Raw genomic sequence first — 21,511 nt, forward strand, 5'->3', positions numbered from 1 at the left:
TGGCCAGGAAGGCCAATGGTACCTGAGGTGGGTTAGAAGGGGGTGGTCAGTAGGTCAGAGAGGTTCTCCTGCCCCTCTGCTCTGCCCTGGGGAGACCACACCTGGAATATTGTGTCCAGTTCTGGCCCCTCAGTTCCAGAAGGACAGGGAACTGCTGGAGAGAGTCCAGCGCAGGGCAACAAAGATGCTGAAGGGAGTGGAGCATCTCCCGTGTGAGGAAAGGCTGAGGGAGCTGGGGCTCTTTAGCTTGGAAGAGGCTGAGGGGTGACCTCATTAATGTTTACAAATATATAAAGAGTGAGTGTCAGGAGGGTGGAGCCAGGCTCTTCTCGGTGACAGCCAATGGTAGGACAAGGGGTAATGGGCTCAAACTGGAACACAAGAAGTTCCACTTAAATTTAAGAAGAAACTTCTTCTCAGTGAGGGTGCCAGAGCCTGGCCCAGGCTGCCCAGGGAGGTTGTGGAGTCTCCTTCTCTGCAGACATTCAAACCCGCCTGGACACCTTCCTGTGGAACCTCAGCTGGGTGTTCCTGCTCCATGGGGGGATTGCACTCGATGAGCTTTCCAGGTCCCTTCCGATCCCCAATATTCTGTGATTCCTGCCGCGGGGGTCTCCTCACCAGCGCCTCCGCGCAGGGCCCAGGGCCCGCATCCCGCCGCGGGGCCGGACGGTCCCCGCACGGTGGCCCGTGTTCGGGGGCGGAGCCGTATCAGCATGCGACTTCCTTGTGTTTTGGCTGATTTGCATACCCAGGGTGCACCGCGGCCCGGCGGCGCAGCCCCCGTAGAGGTTTCCGCCACTCCGGCGAGGCAGCTTGGCTCCCGTGAGGGGTCGTACCCGTGTGCGCTAGCGGGGAGCGGGGCCGGGGCGGCGGAGGATCGAACGGGCGGGGAGGACGGGGGTCGCCGTGTGCTGCGTGGGGACAATGGGAGGGCGGTGTGTCCGCGGGGAGAGACGTCGTTATACTCTGGTTTCTCTTCAGATCGTATAAATCTTTCGCCTTTTACTAAAGATTTCCGTGGAGAGGAACAGGTACGAGTGTCGATCAATTCTTTGAGGCTCTACTTCGGTAGAGCTATCCCTTCATTGGTTTAAAAACAGATCTAAGAAAATCAAATGGACGTTCGCAGGTATGGGAAATAACAGTGTGACAACGCTGTAGCGGTAACAGCGGAAAAGGGGACAGCTGCCCCCGGGGGTGTCACATGCCATATGACGTCATACCCAGCAATAAAACCCGGGGGCGCGGCCGCTAGTGAGGGGTGGCTTGGCATCGCTCGGTGCTGAGCAATTGTTTCCATTTGTGTCACGTTGCCTTAGGTTCTATTTTCTTTTCGCTTTTATAGCTCTTTTTGTTACAATTTTGTAGCAGATTGTTACTGTTTGGTTGCAGTTATTAAACATTTTGTATCTCGACCTACGAGTTTCTCACTTTTACTGTTCCGATTCTCCGCCCGTCCCCTGGGGGTGGGCGATGAGGGAGCAGCCGTGTGGTGCTCGGTTGCAGGTTGGGGTTAAACCCCGACAGGGAGCCGCAAGCAGTGCTCGGGCTGGGGGGAGAGGCGATCCGCTGCGGGACCGGCCCCGGGACCGGCGGCAACGCTGGCGCGCTCCGCTCTCCGGTGCCGCCGCCTCATTAGCGTGCGGCTGTTTTGCATACCCAGGGTGCACCGCGGCAGCACGGGCACCGTCACGGCTCCGCTCTCCGCCGCCGGTCCGAGCTGTTGCGATTTGCGCGGCTTTTGCCTCACGGTGGGGTCGGGCCGGGGGCGGCGGTGCCGAAGGGACCGGTGCTGAGGGGAGCGGTGGGGCCGGGGTCTGTCGCCGTGACTGGTGGGGCGTGGGACAGGCGGGCGGTGTGGCGGGCGTCCCAGCACCGCCATACTCTGGTTTCTCTTCAGATCGTATAAATCTTTCGCCTTTTACTAAAGATTTCCGTGGAGAGGAACAAGTACGAGTGTCGATGAAATTTTTGAGGCTCCATTTCGGTGGAGCTATCCCTTCATTGGTTAAAAATAGATCATAAAACCTAGATAAGGGATGTGGAAACACACCAGTGCAGCGATTGAGAGCAACGCACACTAGGACACAAACAGAGATGCGAGCACAGGCAGAGATCTTGTTCAGAAAGGAGCAGAAAGTATAGAGGCTGTGATAACCAGCCTGCTGCCTTCTTCATTAGCAATTGACAATTTATAGTATATAGAGATGCAGGCCTAGACTAAGATGTTATATAAGATGTTTTTCCAATAATTGTTATTAAAAACACACCACGCTTACGTTTGTTTTAGTTACATTCCCGCCCATTCGCAGACCAGGCTCAAGGACATTCGCACATCCCATGCACTTGGGGCGGTCATCCAGCCCCAGATAGCATTCTCATGAATCTGGGCTATAACTTTTCACAGTTGCGAGAAACGTACTTCAGCACAATCTATCCAAGGCCTTTTATATTTTGCTGTGCTCTAATCATGTTAGCATTATTTCTTTGACCGTCCAGATGGTCACGTTAGTATTGATCCTCCTTTATCATCCCGGTGGCTGGAGCTGCACATCTTGTTTCCCCACACATCAGCGCATTTTGTTGCCGCTGTGCACCTATGCCAGCTTCCCCCGTGACTCAGCCGCACGGCAGCGCTGGATATTCCGGCATTCCCGCACCTCATCGCGGCCGGGGTCTCCCACAGCCCGCCGCGGGCCGGGGCCGCCGCCAGTCCCGCCCTGCCCCAGCCACCATCACTTGGCACCGAACTACAACTCCCGGCATGCCCCGGGTCGCGGCGCGCCTTCCCCACCTCCTGGGAGCCGTAGGGCACGCCGGGAGCTGTAGGCGCAGAGCACGCTGGGAGTTGTAGTCCCCCCGCCGGTGTTTCCCGGTAGGCCCCGCGGCACGCCGGCGCGCGGGGTTTAAATTGGTGGCGGTTGGCCGGGCCAACCATAGTTCGCTGCCGGGCCGGGTTGCGTGGCCGCCGCTGCGGAGCCGCCTGCGCTCCTCGGGCCATGGATTCCCGCGTCTGCCGTCTCGTCTGTCCCGGCAGCGTCATTAAGATCCAGCGAAGTAATGGTGAGGAGTGGGGAGGAGAGGGGAGGGGAGCGGAGCGGAGCGGAGCGGAGCGGAACGGAACGCCTGCGGGGGTCCCGGCTGGCGCCTCCCGTAGCGGCAGGGCGGTATTGTGGGGGCCCCGGCCCCGCGGGGCAACACCCGGTGGCCGAGCCGGGGTTCAATGCCAACCTGTTCCAGGTTTGATCCAGGAGGCGATGGTGAAGGCGGTGAACGTGGACCGGTGCTCCGTGTCCGTGGAGTGGTGCGATGGCAGCAACGTCAAGGGCAAGGATGTGAGTGCCGGCCCCTTCCCCGTGTCCCGCTCCCCTTCCGCCGCCTCTCGACGCGTGTTCGGTTTTAACGCTGTGTCAGACGCAGTGCCGGGGGGCGGTGTGAGGGCCGAGCACGCCGGGGCTGCAGCGGCACCAAAACCGGGCTCGTAACCTCTCCGGGTGAACGAGGGCATGTTGGGCATCTCGCTTACACTGTTGGCTGCTGAATTCGAATGCCCCAAAGACCCAGTTTTCCCGGCTATGGGGGGTGTCTGTCGTTTTTTTTTGTGTCTTTAACCGTGGCCTTCAGGCTGCCCTGAGAGTCAACGTGCCACTTACAAGGTGCCATGTTAAGAGGGCTGAGTTTGATTTCTGGACTCTCTACACTAGTATAAAATACATATGGTGTGAGATTTTGGGGAAAGGGGCAAGCAAATGGAGCCTGAGGCACTTCAGGTTGATGTGTCTGAAATCCTGATACTTAACAAAATCTCCTTTGGTAGCTGAGCAAACGCACTGGCTTATCTGTTTCTCTGGAAACCTACACTCTAGAATTTAGTTAAAGTTACCGTTGACTGGTACTTTGAAACCTGATCTTAAATCTCTGGCAGGATTACAATAATGACTTCATTGGAGGATCAGGCAGGAGCTGGCCCTAGGTGAAATATAATAACTTGCAGTAGCAAGTGAAAATACAGGTGAATTGACTTGTGGATTAAACACTGAACCCTTCATTTCCCAAAGCCTAAGCAGCTCATTGAAGTTTATTTCAGTAAACTCTATCACAAGGTAACTGCTTAATGCTCTCCTAGCACAGAAGTCACGGAGCAGCTGAGATTTACTAAGATTAGCAGTCAGAGATTAAAGCAGTTGATGCCGAATGTGCTTTGCCCATCTCTTCAGAAGTGCTCTATGGCACTTGCAGAGCTGTGTGGTGTTTGGCAGATGAGGGTAAATGGCTTAACTAGCACATTTCTTGGTGCATATTTGGACATATGAGACTACTGAAATGGAATAGAAACTACTGTCTTGCCCTTCCAGGAGATTTTAACTTCACATTTGGCAGGCAGTGAGTGAGGTTTGTTTGCTTGTACTGAAAGTCAAGGTTAAAAAAAAAAAGCTGTTGAGTGGTAGCAGCAATATTGCACTCTGTAAAATCCTTTTGCTCTTGTAGGTTGACATTGATGATGTGATAACAATGAATCCTGAGTTATTAGAAGAAATACCTGCTGCAGATGTGAAAGAGAACCTTCCTTTGCAGGAGAATATAACTGTTCAGGTAAGTGCTTTAAAGTGATTTAGTCTTTCCTAAGGTACTAAAGTGTCAACAGCATAGATCTTGTTATAAATGATACATCCAGTCCTAAAGCTTGGGGTCTCTAATTTGTCTTTTCAGTCTCATAGTTAGACTTTGGTCAGAAATTCTTGTTGTATAAGTGTTGTCTTGAGGTGCTGTGCTAACTGTTTGCAGCTTATTCCTGATCACTTACAGCATTCACTGTTTTTCAGAAACAGACGCGTAGAACAACCCTTTCAAAATTTCGTGTTCCACGACGAGGTGAGGAAATGTTCTTTTCTCTGCTATATCCCTGTGAAACAGTCGTGGTCTTCTGTTGCAGCCATAATGTTATAGTTGAATAAGCATCATAAGACTGCTTATTCAAGCAATGCCAATAAAGACCATGTTGATTCATACCAACAGTTTTGACTCCTGAGTGCAGAAACTTTGCTAACACATTGCTATCCTTTTCGTTCAGGCTGAGGTTTGTCATGTATTGCCCTTTTCTACAGCTTTGCTGTAGCTGTTCCTTCATACTGCTTTAAATGTCACTAGGCACTTAATGTTGCGGTGAATTTTAAAGTTCGCATGGAGTTTTGCAACTGCAACAAATAACAAGAGACAAGTGGCAGTTATTAAGACTAGAAGTGTCAAAATGAGAGTGGAAAGGGCAAGAAAGAAATAGTGGTGACAAATGCATGTCTCCTCCTCAAACAGTCCCCCCTAGGCAATATGTCCTTGGAGATATTTCAGAGCAGGCAGCCAGGGTCCCAGCTGGTGTGGTGCTCAGTGACTCTATGTCAGTATGATGTTTTGAACAAAGCCAGAAGATAAGATAGAGATGCCAGTGTGGGATTGCTAACGAATTGTTTTTCTTGAGGTACCACGAGTTAGAAGACTCCCATGTTTTCTGCCTTCTTTTAGTTTTAGTTGATTCTTTCGGATTCTGGAATTGCAAGTGGCACCATAACTTGCATGATGCTGAGGTTGCTAATTAAATGATTCTCTTAAAGCACGTAGTTAGCCAGAACTTGTGCTTTTCCATACGATTGGGCTGTAAATAAAACAGCTGGGCTTGTCTGACCTCTCTTGCTGTATGTGATGCAAGACAGGGAAGCTGGTACCAGAAGACAACAGTACAAATCCCTTTGCATCAGAGCCAGGAGCAGTCAAAGAAGCTTAATATGTCAAAAGTTGTTCTGTACGAGACCATCCCAGTCTTCCTCAAATCCAGAGAACGCTCCATAAATTTTGTGAAGTGGCAGGTAAAAAGATGCATGAAGTTATGACTGTCTCTAGACAAGCCAGTTAATGGACCTGGAGAGCCAGTGGGAAAAATAAAGGTATTTTAATCCAGTCACTGATTGATGGAAAAATGTCCTCACAGAGGTTTTGGCTTTCCTGAAGTATAGAATCGAATAGCAAATCTGAAATATCTGTTGCCTTTCCTACTGGCACAATCTTGTCCCTGAAGACCTGCTCCGAGTACAGGAGAGAAGCAGTGTTTTCAGTATTCCTCAAATATTATCTGGTTTAGCTAGCTAAACCCCGTGAGTGTCAGTATCTGTCCTGTTGCAAGCTCTGCACTGCACTGATTAGGAGGGTAACATTGGCTTCAGGTTCTTGTTTTTAGACTAAACAAATTAAAGAAGATCAGGAGGTGTCTGTCTCCGCCTCATTTAGGGAAGTGAGAGAAGCAGAAGCAGCTCTTTCAGAATGAATTAAGAAACAGATATTGCCTCTATCCTCTGACTCAGTAAGAATTTTAGAGGATGCTGAATATTCTAATGTACAAGAATCACTTGAATCAAAACCATGTAGATGCAGCAAATTCTCCAGTTGGTGTCCATGTCCAGGAGCACTATCATTTATAGAACAAGTGCTGCTGAGTTTGTGATGAGATCAGGTTTGGATATGTGTGACAAAAGTAAATGGAATAAAATGCCATCTCTAAGTATAATTAAACTGATTCTTTTTATTCCTAAAGTTGCAGCAGTGAAAACTAATATCTCTGCACCTGAGCAGAAGACTCCAGGTAAAGAGCTAACAGATATGATTGCTGAATGTCATGGGTGTGGTTCTAAGGAATTTGATCTGGAGTTGAAATTTGTCCTTGGTCTGAAACAGATCTGGTGTCTTCTGAAATCATAGCAATTGATTTTGGATAAATTATTGTGAATGCTAGAGGTAAAGGTAGTTCTAGCTTTCAAATCAGATTTCTATGTTTTTTCATATCAGATTTGCGTTCTTTATGAATCTAGTAAGGTGTATGTTTCAGTCCCTTCCTCAGGCAGCTTTGTGAAGGACTTGGTTTCAATGAATGAAAGAAATAACTTGGCATGTGACAATGGAGACTGCCTACAAAAGGCCCCTTTCCAAGGATTTACTGTTGTGATTATATAGAATCTCTTAGCTGAATTTAGTGCTATTAAGCTCCCACTGTGTGCCACACACACTGTGCACAGGTGCTGTGATGGTGGGCATGACACTGCCCATGACCAGTTGCCCAACTGCAGTTCTGCTGTCACCATCAAACAGTAATTCACACAGTGCTGCACGTGTGAAGCTTCAGAGGATCTCCCAGTTCCCTGACTTGTAACTTCTTCCTTCCTATGTATTAATGTTCTGGATGCTGTATTAGTGAATCCTTAGTGGTATCTGGAATTCACTGGAACTGCAAATCTAGAATGAACTGTTTGCTGTTTTTGTAGTGGTTTAGTTCATGACCACTTTTCACTCACCTGCGTTGCTTTGTCCTGCACTTTGCTAATGCATCAGCGATCTGGAAATGGTTCTTTTAACCACACTTGCTCCCCACTGTTCTGTATTTTGTAAGCACTTGATTAACTTGCAAATATTGAGTGTTTGAGGCATGATGCTGACCTTGACTTTGTGTTTCCAAAGCTGTGCGTGGCCATACCAGGATGTCTGTTTTTGCAGAACCACAGTGCAGCCTCCAGGAAAATGAGATGAGGGTGGATCCCGGCACTTCTACACAAACCAGAAACAATTCATCAGTTCCTGGTGAGCTGAGAAAGAGCCCAGTGAATTCTTGCTATGAAGCAAGATGTTTTGCATTTTATTAGCTAAACTGCAAATCCCAGGGGAGGAGCAACCTCTATCCATATATAAAATAAGAGAGACCTAGAGGTCTGCCACTAGGTAGATATTGAGGGCTCCTACCTGAAGTTGTGGAACAATGATGTGCTTTGTTAACCAGAGAGCTGTGGTTCTGTGGGTGGATGTGGTATTTGCTTAAAGGCACAAAGCAGTATTCACAGGGCTAGAGTAGGAAGAGAATTGCTTAATACTGCTGACAATGTGCTCTGTAACTAGTAGCACTTTTAGCTACGCTGGTTGAGTAAAACAAGAACTTGAGCCTACTTGAATTTGTAGTTATTTTTCTTTACCAGACTTACCCTATGAATAGTTGAGGGCATGCCAGGTGTATTAAATTCTGCAAAGACATTGAAACCAGATGCTTGATACTTAATTCTTGTCTAGTTGGTGTGGCCGTGATTTGTAGCTTTGAATAAAATGTAGTGATTGGTGAAGAATTTGAAAAAGTTTGCATGCTTACCACAGTTTTTAGCTAGTTCTGTCTCCTGAGCCAGAATCAGAGTTGAGGAATGTGGTCTGTGGGGCTTTACAAATTACATAATTAATCTTGATCTTTGGGATCTAATTATTGGTTTTGGTCTGGCATCTTCCTGCAGCTGGCCGAACCAGGACTAACAGGCTGAGCTGTGCTCCAGAAGCCTCACTGCCAAATGTAAATGGAAATACAGAGGATCACCTGCCTGCTGCTACAGTGAGCCCAGGTACCTGGGAGCAGTGGGTAAGAACTGACTCACCAGTCAGCACCGCATCACTCCGTGATTGCTGCTGCGTGTGCTCTGAGACAAAAGCTTCGAAACGGTGGCTTTGGCAGTGAGACTGAATATCTTGAGTATTTTTTATTACAAATGCATAATTCTGTTATAGCAGTATCTCTTCAGAAATGCTGCCTTTACTTTAGAGTGGTAGTGAGGCTTGTGAGGCAGTTTCTGTGCTAGGTAGGTCTGGTTTGGGAAAGAAGCACTGCAAAATTAATGACCATCCTTCTGAAGGTTTTCCTGTATATGTTATTCTGGAAAAGCTGAAATATTTGTATTTGCTTAAAACCCAATATGAACATTTAATCAAAGGAAATGTTTTTATTTTATCTAGTTCGAAGAAGAAGTAACACTGTGAAAGCGAAGGAGAAAATTAAAAACAAGAGAGAAGAAAAGAGAGCCTGAACCAGTGAAAACAAGACAAAACGTGCACAGGTGGAGTACTCTGCAGTACACTAGTAAGGGGAAATACTATAGGATAGTGAATCACAATAGTTGAAACTAAAACATCTTGGACAGGCTTGTTCTTACAAAGCTGTACGTAAGGATGGCTTGAGTCTAGTTTTAGAAAGTTCTGAATCTTGTAGCTTTCAAGTGAAATATTTATTTGTAATTGTGTACAACTGATTGTTTAGTGTGCTCTGGAGTTTTTTGCTGTAATATGTTAATTACCTTCGTGTCCATGGTTTTTCCATGCAGGAATTTGACAGCAGCTGTCCTAACTGGGAGTATGCACGGATGATCAAGGAATTCAGAGAAACTTTAAACTACCAGCCAATGTCTATAACTGACCCAGTAAGTAAATACCGAGGCTACGAGCTGCAGCCTGTAGACAGATCTCTTTATGTTGTACTGAAGATTTTAGCGTATGAGTGATTTAGTGCATCACTGCACCTTGGAAATCCTCTGAGCACATTGTGGTCTTGAGGCACCTGGTTATTTGTGAGGTCATTTACTTCCCCTATTTAGGGCTGAGATGCCTTGCATTACTTTGCATGTGTCACTAGTAAAGAGCTTGTGCTTTGACAATTATCATGCAATGATTTGTGTGGCAACGTCTATTTTTCAGAGCTTCTGAATGGAAGCCTATTACATAGCTGTTTAGCCTGTTGTAGGTATAGGTATAAGTTAAAGCAGAATATTGTTCTGTGACAGAAAGTGTTATTTTATGTAAGTTACACATTAAATAATTATAAACTATGTCAAAAAGTGGATAACCAAATGTAGATGTCAAAAATTAGAATAAAGAGGCTTGGTTGAGAACTTCAGCAATTATGGAGGAAGCGTTGATTAATACCTGAGAACAAGTAAAAAACTTGTTATGGTCAGTGAAAAATGACAGTATTTAAGTTCAAACTAGGAACTAGGTTAGAAGACAAGGTGGTTTGTGTGCCTGCATCCTATGGGGGTGAGGACCAGCTGTTTGTGTCTGTATTGCTGCATGACAGAAGAGGTTGTCATCTGCTTTCTGCTTCAACCAATGCAATATGTGCTTTCCCAAACTCAACTGACGTGTAGCTGTGCTGCACAAACAGCTAAACTCGCTGCAGAAGTAAAGAACTCTAGGTCAAAAAATACCTATTGGATAAATTAAAATAATAATTTACCTGGATCTGATTATAGCTGCAAAACTGATATCGCAGATTTTGCTGGAAACTTGGCCAAGGACTGAACTTATCACTAATTCTGACACAAAATATTTGGGACACTTATCCTACAGCACAGCAGCATTTCCACCTGATATATTGGAGCATACTTTGTAAAGGTTGATTGTTTGTAGCATTTATTTTGCACTGAATAGACATTAAGATTTACATCCCTGTGTGAGTTGGGTCTGATCAGTATCAGAGGCAACTCTGATCAGCATATAGAAAAGATGTGAGGGAGCGTTGGGTGTTTGTTAACACTAAGTAGGTGTGGGTGTAATTGAGAAACAGTTATTACTTGTTACTTTTCTTTTAGACAGAAGAACACAGGATTTGTGTCTGTGTGAGGAAGCGCCCTCTCAATAAACAAGGTGAGTGTACCGACAAAACATGTCTGTCTTGGAGCAGTTTGACATTGCTTACTCCTGTTAAAACTGAGGGTCTTTTCTGTCTACAGAACTTCTGAGAAAGGAATGTGATGTGATTACTATTCCGAGCAAGTGCGTACTGCTGATGCACGAGCCAAAGCAGAAAGTGGACCTCACAAAATACCTTGACACCCAAGCATTTAGATTTGACTTTTCATTTGATGAATTCTCTTCTAATGAGATGGTGTACAGGTAACGCTTGCTTCTCATGGGGAGTGACTTTCAAGATAAAGGAGCTATAGCTAGATGGCATCCTGGCTTAAAGAAACTGCTACCTGAAATAAATATTAAGGTCCTTTTTGAAGGAAACCAAAGAACTGAAAAGTCTAAAGCTTATTTCTGGTATAGCCCTGCTGATTTCTAAAGGATTTGATTTTTATTTGTGCCCCCACCTTTTTTTTTAAGAAACTGATGGAGCAGGGTATAAAATCCTTGCCTTAACTGTCTTTTACTTTCTGAATATCCAGGTTCACTGCTAGACCTCTGGTAGAGACCATCTTTGAGGGTGGTAAGGCGACATGCTTTGCATATGGCCAGACAGGCAGTGGCAAGACACATGTAAGTTTCTCCAAGGCTTCACATTTTCTGGCTTTATCTACAGTATTTAAAGCTCCTTGATCTTGATAATGCGTAGGATTGTATAAGGAGTTTGGATCTTGGTTTTACTTGTCTTAAAGCTGATACTTTATTTGTTGTTAATCCTGTTTTTCTATAGTGTTTACCTATTTTTCTGTAGTTTTACCTATTTGGGGGGCTGTGAAGAAAATTGTATGAAGACCCCCCACCCCACAGCTGCCTTTTAGAAGACTTGGGATGCCCTGACATGATAGTGTTAGTCAGGGCTATTCCTTGCCCCAGATAGCTGTTGCTGCCAAACTCCAGTCTGCAAAGTGGGGCTGTTAGCCTACATCTGAGGCAAAGGCTATCGTCTGTGCTGTGTTTTGAGCTTGGATGCATTCCAATTGCTTTAGATTATATAAGAATAAGCCTCCTGATGCACATAAACATTTAAGTGATCTGGTATTGTTTGTGAAGTGGGCAAATTAGTGTTTACTTTCTAACCAATCCTTACAGTCTACAGTTACAGTTTCAAGAGATGTGAAGACTGTTTTCTGCCTCAAAGGTGATCTGCTCTTGATTTTCAACAACTGTTTTTTTTCTTAACTTTCTTCTTCTGGAAACTCTAGGGAAAGAAAGACTGGACTAGGCTAGGCAGCCAGTTTGAGTAATCAGGCAGTTGCTGTAACTTCAGTGTCAGAGGCAAGGTTTAGGCTAGGATCTCCTATTGTTAGTGCAATATCGTGAGCTGTAGATCTCTCCAGTAATCTGCGAAGTTCCAAACTTCCTCCTAGAAGTTTGGACATAGGCTGTGTCTGCTGCACTGGAATGGGCAGACAAAACGGCTCATCTGAGCATTGTGGCAGGAACACAACTGTGAGGCACTAAAATCGTAGGCAATTAAGTTATTTTCCCTCCCCAGTCCTAGGGTGCAGAATGAGTCCAAGGCCAGTAGCTCTACCCTGAGACTGGATTGCTGCGTATTAAACTCTGGTACACTGAGAATGTGTCATAGACTTGAGTTGTGTTTTAAATAATTGACTCTTGTTTCATATAAAAGTAGTAGAGCAAGTCACCAGAATAATACCAACTGAAATTTTTGCTGGGATTAAAGGCATCTTGGTCAAAGGAGTTAAAGGTATTGTCTTGTCTAGAGGTTTGATGCATTTTGATATCACACATGAGCTTTTGGAAGTTGCAGTGAAAATGTTACTCAACCAGTGTCCTAAAAAATGAGTCTTTCTTCTGACCAGGGGCTATTTTGTTGCTCTGTCAAGACTGTGCATTTCCCCTTGGAGGAACAACTGCTTTGACTCTGCACTGCAGAGCCTTGCAGGCATTCAGCTGTTGCTTTGCAAAGTCCAGATTCTTAACTGATAGGGAAGCAGAAACTAATTTTATCCTCAATTGCACTGTGTTCTAATCATCTTGCTGACACTGGAGCACATATAAAAATATATATATATAGTAATTTCCTAGTATGTTCTTAGGACTAAAATCAGGTAGGCTGACTTGTTTGTACCACACCTTATCTCTTTTCTTTTCACAGACTATGGGTGGAGACTTCTCTGGGAGAGCACAGAATGCCTCAAAGGGCATATATGCTTTTGCATGTAAGTTGATTCTTCTTTAGATAGGAAAATCAAAGTAATGCTTATTTTTCTTAAATAGATAAGATCTGGTTTTGTATGGTTATTTAAAATGCTTCCAATGAAAGATACATAAGGTATTTGTGTTTTCAATAATAAATATTGGTGTTTGCAGGAGGTATGTTTTTGAATCAGTTTCACTAAATTTTTTATTCCCAGCCTGTAAATTTCTAGATCCACACTTCATTCACTAGAATTCACTTGGTTTTGAGGCAAAGAGATAATGTGTTTACTAATTTGGCATTTGTTGGGCTGAACCATTTACCTGTGACTCCTCTGATTTGCTGTTGTCTCAAACTAAGGATGGCGCTTGGAAATACCTGACTTAAATGCAACACAACCATACCTATTTCTAATATAAAGCTTGTATATGGAAAGCATATGAATGTATGTTATTTCTTCCTGTATGCATTAGATGCGAAAAACCCGGGTGCATATAAAATGACTTCAGCAAACAGGTGTTTAGAAGCCCCTCATTGATATAATGCCCACAAAGCCCTGTGAATCCTGGCCTCTTCTACCTTCCCTTTAGAAAGGCATATTGTGAAACTAACCTGTGTAGCACAGCAGTTGAAACAAGAAGCAACCATTTGCTAGTCTCTGAAAATTAGTGATGACTGGCCCTGAAGCCAAGTCTTTGCTTTCCAGCTCAATTTCAGTGTCTAAAGGCTAATTGTGAGGTGCTGCACTGGATCCAGCCTAAGGGTCAACTGATCTGGTATATGGCCTCCAAAGAGCAGCAATGCAGATGCTCAGGGATATGTGTTTTACAGGCTTTCTGCAAGAAGTGCTTGAAAATGAATTTTTCAGCCCTGTACAAAACAACAGCAGATCCCAATATTCCCTCAGATCAGTAGGGATTGCTGTCTGCAGGTGACATCAGTGGTAGAAACTTCTGAATCCCCATGTTTCCAGTCTCTGGATGAGAATGCTGCTGAAACTCTTTTCCAGACAGTAGCACAGCACTAATTGTTCCACTAGCATTTGTTTAGGCTGACTGTCATCCAGCTGCTAGATGCTGCCTTATGGCTAAGCAATACCTGAAAGTAGATCAAGCAGCAACTAGAACAGGTTTTAAACTAGTTAACTGAACTCCTGCCTTTCCTCACCAGCACAAGATGTCTTCCTTCTTCTAAACCAACCCAAGTACAGGAATCAGAACCTAGAAGTCTATGTGACTTTCTTTGAAATATACAATGGAAAGGTAAGACACTCTTTAAATATTGACCTGACTCCTTTGGCTGAATGTTTCACAAGTACCTGTGTAAAACCTACTGTTTTTTGTAGTTCTAGATAGTCTTTTGTTCTTGGTGTGTTTGCAATTGAATTGGAAGGGTATGTTAAGGGTGCTGTTTCTGTCTATAACTTTATAGAAAGACAGTGCAAAATACAAGCAGATTTTGTTCAAATTTACCTCAATCTTGTTGCCTGAATACAGCTGTTTGACCTCTTGAATAAGAAGGCAAAGCTTCAAGTCCTGGAGGATGGCAAGCAGCAGGTTCAGGTGGTTGGTCTCCAAGAGAAAAAAGTCAGCTGTGCTGAGGATGTCATCAGAATGATCGAGATGGGCAGTGCCTGCAGGTTTGGTGCCTTAAACCCAATACGAAGAGCCATGTCCTGTTGTACCTCTCTACAAAAAATATATAGTGTCTGTAGCTGGTGCTTTGAGATGTAAATGGGAGCTGCTTGTTCCCAGTAATAGGCAGGCACTGAGCAGAACCTCTGCATGAAAACAAAAAGGTGGTTATGGAATAAAGGGCTGGTGGGGATGGGTTTAGCCTGCCTTCCATAGAGGAGGTCAGGATTCATGGTTCACATGTCCTTATGTAATTTGAGAAGAGGGCAAGTATTCACATGAAGAGATGGCTACCCCGGTGCCACAGCTAAACTGAACAGTCTAGCTGCTTTCTAAAAGGATCCAATAGTTCACAGGAGCACAAGTAGCTCCCTGTGGGCTTGTAAGATCAGTGAAGAGCAGCTGGCATCAACCTACAGTTTGCAAAAATTCCTTGTCTTAACTACAGGCCAGATGAGCTATTCCAGTGGCAACAAAAATGCTGCGTGTCTTTTGGGGATCTTGTCTGAAGAACCCTTGAGAGCAGGTGCCAAGGGACAGCCGTAGGCTTGGCTCATCATGCTAACAGGAAGGCTGTGGTCAGGGCAACTCCACCATTGTACTGGTGTCTTTAATTAGGAGCCAAAATCTGTATTACCAAGTCTTACCTGTCTCAGTTAAGTTGCAACTGCTGTGAAAACATCAGCAGGCAAATGAGAACTCCTTGGCTTCTGTATTATACTGCATATGCAGTATATGCACATCCTGAAAGCTCATTCAGCACTCTGCTGTGCATGCTTTTCGGTTGACAATTCAATCAAAAACTGTTTAACATTTCAGACTTCTGCCTCACTTTAGGACAACCTCCATCTCTTTCACCCAGCAGAAGGGACACAGGTGGGACAGTGAACCTGCCAGCCTTCTCAGGGAATCAATGATGGTAAAGGTCACAGGGAGGTTTTTACAAGACTCCAATCTGTTTTGCAGTGATGGGGCAGGTGCAGTTGCACAGCAGAGATAAAGCGCCAAGACAGCGTGACTGGTGAAGAGGATTTACTACAATTGTAACGTGATAGCACAGCTACTCCTGTTTTGTGGGAGCTTGGCTGAGCTTACTGTGTAATGGCAGATTCATCAGGAGAATGACATGTGGCCTGCTATGAGGTGGGGAGATGCAGTGCTGAAGGTGTGTCTTCTGGCTCCAAATACACGTGTAAGGCATTAGCCATCAGAAAGGTGCTCCAGCGTAGGCTGAGTTGAGCCAGGCAGCTTAAATAGCCTTAAGTCTCAACAACTCACAGTTGTCCCAGGTTCATTTTCTCACAGCAGTCCTTCTGTGCTTGTATATCAGAGGTAAATCTATAATTCATGCAGACTTGAGGTACTGATGTGTGGGATAAAACCTGGGAGGTTAAGCAACTTAATGGCTGCAGGTCTTGTCTGGCACCATTGGTACCTGGTGCATCTTCTGTGATAACAGTTCTAACTCCTGTTTGCATCTTTGCTGTAGGACATCTGGGCAGAGTTTTGCAAATACTTGTTCTTCACGGTCACATGCCTGCTTCCAAATCCTACTACGCCGAAGAGGAAAACAGCTTGGCAAATTTTCCTTTGTGGATCTGGCAGGAAATGAGAGGGGTGCAGACACATCTAGTGCTGATCGGCAGACACGAATGGAAGGTGCAGAAATCAATAAGAGCTTGCTAGCTTTGAAGGTGAGCTATAGCCCCAGGAGCAAATAGTGTTCATAAACACATGGATTCTGTTCAACTTCAGGGTTATCTCTTCTGTCTCTTTCCAGTATAAGGAAAGAGAACAGCCAAACAGATCCTAGTTTAGTATGATAACAACCCTGCAAATTGTGTATGCTTCCACTTGGAATGTTTCCAGGAAAGCAGTGCTGTCTTGTGAGGCCAGACACTGGTACAGCCATTTCAAGTGTCATTTGAGTTGTCTTTTTTGTTTTTGTTTTTACATGTGATGAATATAGCAGCTGCCCTGTAACAGTCAAATAACTGGAGTATATTTAAAAGGCTATGAGGCTCTTGCAGAGCAATAGAGATTACCATTCTCTAGCCTCTTGGGTTACCAGCAATTGGTGGTTGATACCTTGCAGAGGTGTTTGAGGAAAAAATGCAGATATTACATTCACAGGACTTGTCTTTCCTCAGGAATGTATTCGAGCTTTAGGGCAGAACAAATCCCATACCCCTTTCAGGGAGAGCAAGCTGACCCAGGTATTAAGAGACTCATTCATAGGAACGAACTCAAGAACCTGTATGGTGAGTATACACATGGCACAAGCACATGCTGGTTATGTGCTCTGCAATTTGACTAAATAGCTGCATGTTCCTCCTCTAGAGTCAGAGGACTTTGAAGTCAGAAAGCTTCAGTTCTCTGCAAAATAGTTATACAGCTTTCCTCCTCTGCTCACTCCTGGTGACAGAGGTCAGAACCTGGTGATCTTTGCCCAACCCCAGCAGAAGCAGGGCTGGAGAAGTCACTTTCATACAGTGAACCTGCAGTAGAGCCTGCTGTGCACTCAAAGCACTTGACTTCCTGAGGAGGGTGCAGCACAGTGGGTATACATAAAGCCAGTGGAAAGCTGGGTATATGGCCACTGGGTTGTCCAACAGAAGCTATAGAGAAAAATGGACTTGACAGAATGTCTCAATTCTGACTCTTTGCCCTAGCTGCCTGGTGAGATCTGTAGGATCATTAACATGAGCAAAAGTCAGATGTGGGAGTCACTGAGGTCTTCTGTTCTGTTTGCAGATAGCAATGATTTCACCAGGCATGAGTTCATGCGACTACACCTTAAACACACTGAGATACGCTGACAGGTAATGGCCTTTCTGACCTGGGCATTCTATTAATGTTGCAGAAGGTGTTTTGGCTGTCTTTATTCTGATCAAAAGTTCTCTTGTCATTGTCTGTAATGGCAATTTGGAGGTTGTTTTTTAGGAGCTAATTATTTTAAAGCTCTTATGAAACTAACCTAGGTGTTCCCTCTGTCAGACATAGAGATTGTATTAAAGCTTGACTGTCTCCTCCTTAGGGGAGTCTCCCATGCCAGACTACAGACTGCCCTGTTTTTGTAGGCAGTTAACCCTGTCCTGAATTATCTCCATGCCCTTTACTTTTTGTAGTACTTTGGGTCATATCTGTAAGTGGTGTGCTGAGTGTATCCCTGACACAGCCCCGCAATGGCACAAAACACTTGTTCTTGATGGACTCTGATATGAACTAAAAGTGTGTGGCACCTGGGAGACTTTGGGTGAAATCTGAAGGACCTGGAGAGCTCAAATGCCACTAGCAGATGGTGGGAGTGATTTGAGTGGCCTGTGGTTGACCTTGGGTACCTGCAGGGCAAAGTGAATTTGCAGGGAGTGAGCCCCATGTTTCCCTGGGGTCTTGCTGATCCCTGGAGCTCCTCTGAGAGAGCAGTGAGTCCCTCCCAGTCTCTGCTTTGTGTCTCTGTACTGGTCCAGTGAGGTGACAAGTAAAAAGAAGACTAACAATTTTGTCCTGTGTTAATAAGATGACACTTGCACATTTCAGGCTTGGTAGCTTTCCTTCTTTAGCTCACAAAAGGCTGCTTGGTTCCTTCCTGGAAAGCATTCCATTCTTTGAAAGGACGTATGATAATTCTTGTTATAAGCATTCAGGAACACTGAATCTTGACAGATTCCCAGATTTAGTTCTAGATTGAAGCTGCATTTTTTTTCAGTTCTGGTGGAAGGTCACTCCTGCTCACCTGAAAGTACAGGACAAAGCACAACATCTGACTTAGTGTGCTTCAGTAAGATTCTAGTTTTGAGTTGAGCGCACTGGGTTCTTAGCCAGTGCACAATGCAAGTTCAAGCTGTAAGAAAGGGGGTATTACACTGAAACACTGTAAATATGAAGCTGACACTGGTAACAGGAATTAAATGCCCAGCTGGTGTCTGACATTTAACTCCAGTGCCATGTCATCAGCCATGACTTTTATCCTTATTATAGACCTGTTTTGGCACAATAGGTCTCTGGGGAAAAAAAATCAAGCTTATTTCTTTTCTCTCTATACTAATTTCTCTCAGTTGGTCATGACAGACCAAGATAAAATGTGGAAGATATCTTCTGTGAAAGGCATTGCTGGCAATTAGCATGGTGTACTTGAACTTATCTCTCCAGGAGAGGCCCTAGATTGGGCATGGAGACAAATATCTCTCAGCTTTCCTACCCACAGCCCTCTGGGGTGATTATGTGCAACTTTTTAAAGTGCAACCAAATGTTTCTTGCAGTAGCTACTTTGTGATGCTATGGTCCAGAAATTGCTAGAAGAAGAGTCTGAGTAACAAGTCTTCTTGTTGCAGAGTGAAAGAGCTCAGCCCTCATAATGGAGGTGGTGAAACACAGAATCAGATGGAGATCGAGGAAACAGGGATGAGTGGAGAAGGCTCAGGTCTTCCATACAATGTATGTGTGTGCAGTGGGCTGAACAGATTGCAGAGCTGGGAATGAGTTGCTGTTCTTACTTGGGCTGTTTCTTGCAGCTCTCCAAGGATGAGGAGGAAGATATCTCTCCCCACTTGTTCAATTATCGTGAGGCTATGACTCAAATTAGTGAACTGGAGGAGAAGATTGTGGAACAGCTTGGAGAAATGAGACAGGTATGTGGAAGAGGCAAGCCCAGCACAAGCTGCCTTCTACATGTTGATAGCAGCTGGCTTGTCTGAGCCAAGTGCTACTGGGTAGGCTGTGGGCTGGAATGCAAGATGTTCTGCAGTGGTGTTGCTACTTCCTCCCTGCTAACTTTTTCCTGTGGTTCCAGCCCAACTGGTTAAACTGGGGCATTTAAGTGCTTGTGGCAAGCTGATCCCCTTCTCCTTGAGCCAGCAACCTCTACTTGCTGCTAATGAGCACTGGCTGGTACTGGTCTGGAGAAGCTCAGCTATCTTGATTGGTGTGACAGCTTTGAAGAAAGAAATTTATTTTCCAGAAAGGAATTTCTCATTACTGTTACTCTTCTAACTACAGAGAACAGTGACTGAACTTGACTGCCTCTTGGGAATCACGGAGCAACCAGACTACGATCTTGAGACCTTTGTGAGCGGAACTAAGTACTTTTTAGAGGAGGGTTCAAGAAGCTTCCTCAGTGTCAAAGGTAGGTTAGTGCCTGTCTGACTAGCACTGTCACTAATGTTTTCTCTAAGACCTGACAGTAATACCAGCATATCTGTGGGGGTTTGAGCACCCAGTCCTTCTGTATAGCTTACAATTCAGATCACTTTCCTAAGTGATCACGGGAACAGACCTGAAATGTCCTATTGTCTGCACTTTCCAAAGTAAAATTTTGGCTAGTAACTTTCACTTGCTTTTCATTGCTACAAAAAACTGCCTTCCTTTGAGCAGAATGTAGTATCCACTGAGAACAGATGAGCTGAAATCTGTTTGGCTACTTTGTTATATTGTTTGCATTTTGCCTTGGCTAAAAAACAATTTGAGAAATACGTCCCAATGCCATGTTGTAGGGATTCATAGGGGTATGTCTGCTGTTTCCACTCCTGTTTTCATGGATATCCATACCCATCCACTTTATAAAAAGCATCTGCCAGGCATAGACCGAGATGCTGTCTGCCAGCACCTGCATTTCGTGTGCCTTTGCCTTAGCACAGGGCATTACAAAACATGCAAATTCCCTCCAGCTGTTCAGTTCTGACCCAGTGTGGAGACTTCCCAGCTCTTTGCAGGAGGATGTCAGCTGCCTGTTCCCTGAGCACTGCCTGCCTTTGTTGGGCCATGCTGATTGAAGCAGTGGTATAGATGCAGCAAGCCAGATACATTAACTTGGCTGAGACATGGGAACAGTGTGTTTGGTACACAGATAGCAGTGTAGCTTCACCTGTCCTAGTCAGGCAAACTGTTACCTTTCAGCACTGCTTCAGTGCCACTTGAGCCGTTACAGTTAGCATGGTCTTTGCCTCAAAAACAGGGCTGTGGGAGGTGTGTGTGTTTTTCAATTTTTTAAAATTATTAAAATTTTTTTCAAAGTGAGGCTGAAAATTGTGGCATCAAAGTGAACTGTTAACCTGAAGAAGCAGTGAAACTTTTAAAAATACCCCTGACTGTCCTATCTCAAATGCAGCCCAAGAGCTTTTTCCCTCCATTCACCATGGGGGAAGTGGTGACAAGGCAACAAGAGTAAATGTCTTGATACTCTCTCTGCCTTATAGGCTAGGGAAACCTGGCCCTGTGGGGTGCTTGGACTAGTGGCATCTGGTTTGAACTGCAAACTGCAGGCTTGAAACTGTGAACAGGTACAGCTGAAGAACTTTGTGGGACCAGACAGAATTTGATGTTGGCTGAGCAGTTCTTGCTCAGTTCACTTTCATCTGTGGCCCCTGCTGAGAGAACAGCTGGGCTGGGGAATTCTGCTTCCAGGTCAGTCCCTATCACTCCTGTCTTCCTTTACAGAAACTTTTGATGCCCTGGTGGCTGCCATGCAGCTGGAGGAGCAAGCCAGCAAGCAGATGAGCCGGCAAAGGCCTTAGTAAATACAGCAAAACCTGGTTCACAAGCAGACTTCTGTACGTCTTGCATGTTTGGTGGTTTGTGTAAATCCTGTTTCAAATGTGGTAGAATGTCGGTGTGTCACGTGTGCCTGTGGGCAGTGAACGTAGCAGCCTGCCTCTTCATGGCCTGGTACCAGGGAACTCAGAGTGCTAGAAACATCCCTGGCAAGGCTTGGGGAGCAGGGTACAGAGAGTCTGCCAGATGTCTAGCATCTGGACCTTTGCTAGTGGCAATGGTCTCTTCTACTAGAACTACTTATACACTAGAAAACTGTACAAGTGTGTAATGTTTTCAGATGTGCTTGAAGTATTGCAATGCTATTCCAAGTCTGGCTTTTCCAGAAAGAAAATGGGCTATATGTACTTGGAAAAAATCAGTATTTTCAGAAGTCTGCTTGATAAATAAATGTTCCTGGATTTAATTATCTTTTACCTTATAAAATATATTTCTTGTTGATTTTTGGACTGCCTGGTGTTATAGAGAGGCTGATGTATTGGATGACATTTAATGTTTAAAATAATTCAATAAATTTTCTCCTAATTTTGAGATCCTACTGCGTAGAACTTGTCTAGCAAGGGGGAAGCTAGGCTTGAGGGTGCCAGTCCTGCAGGTGAGCATGTAGTGAATGGCCCAGCTCTTATGACATCAA

At 45.0% G+C, this 21,511-nt stretch overlaps 2 non-coding genes and 1 pseudogene across 2 annotated transcripts; all 3 read left to right on the plus strand.

Annotated features, from left to right (window-relative positions):
* Window positions 1–964: 964 nt before the first annotated feature.
* On the plus strand, window positions 965–1,079 carry LOC139828337 (U5 spliceosomal RNA). The gene has a single exon (XR_011739844.1). It is a non-coding gene; the product is annotated as a U5 spliceosomal RNA (small nuclear RNA).
* Window positions 1,080–1,883: 804 nt separating this feature from the next.
* Window positions 1,884–1,998, plus strand: LOC139828336 (U5 spliceosomal RNA). Its single transcript, XR_011739843.1, has one exon. It is a non-coding gene; the product is annotated as a U5 spliceosomal RNA (small nuclear RNA).
* An 896-nt stretch (window positions 1,999–2,894) lies between these two features.
* On the plus strand, window positions 2,895–21,408 carry LOC139828261 (kinesin-like protein KIF2C; annotated as a pseudogene).
* The last annotated feature ends 103 nt before the right edge of the window (window positions 21,409–21,511 follow it).

The sequence above is a fragment of the Patagioenas fasciata genome, chromosome 6 (assembly GCF_037038585.1).
Source record: "Patagioenas fasciata isolate bPatFas1 chromosome 6, bPatFas1.hap1, whole genome shotgun sequence".
In the NCBI taxonomy this organism is placed as follows: Eukaryota; Metazoa; Chordata; class Aves; order Columbiformes; family Columbidae; genus Patagioenas; species Patagioenas fasciata.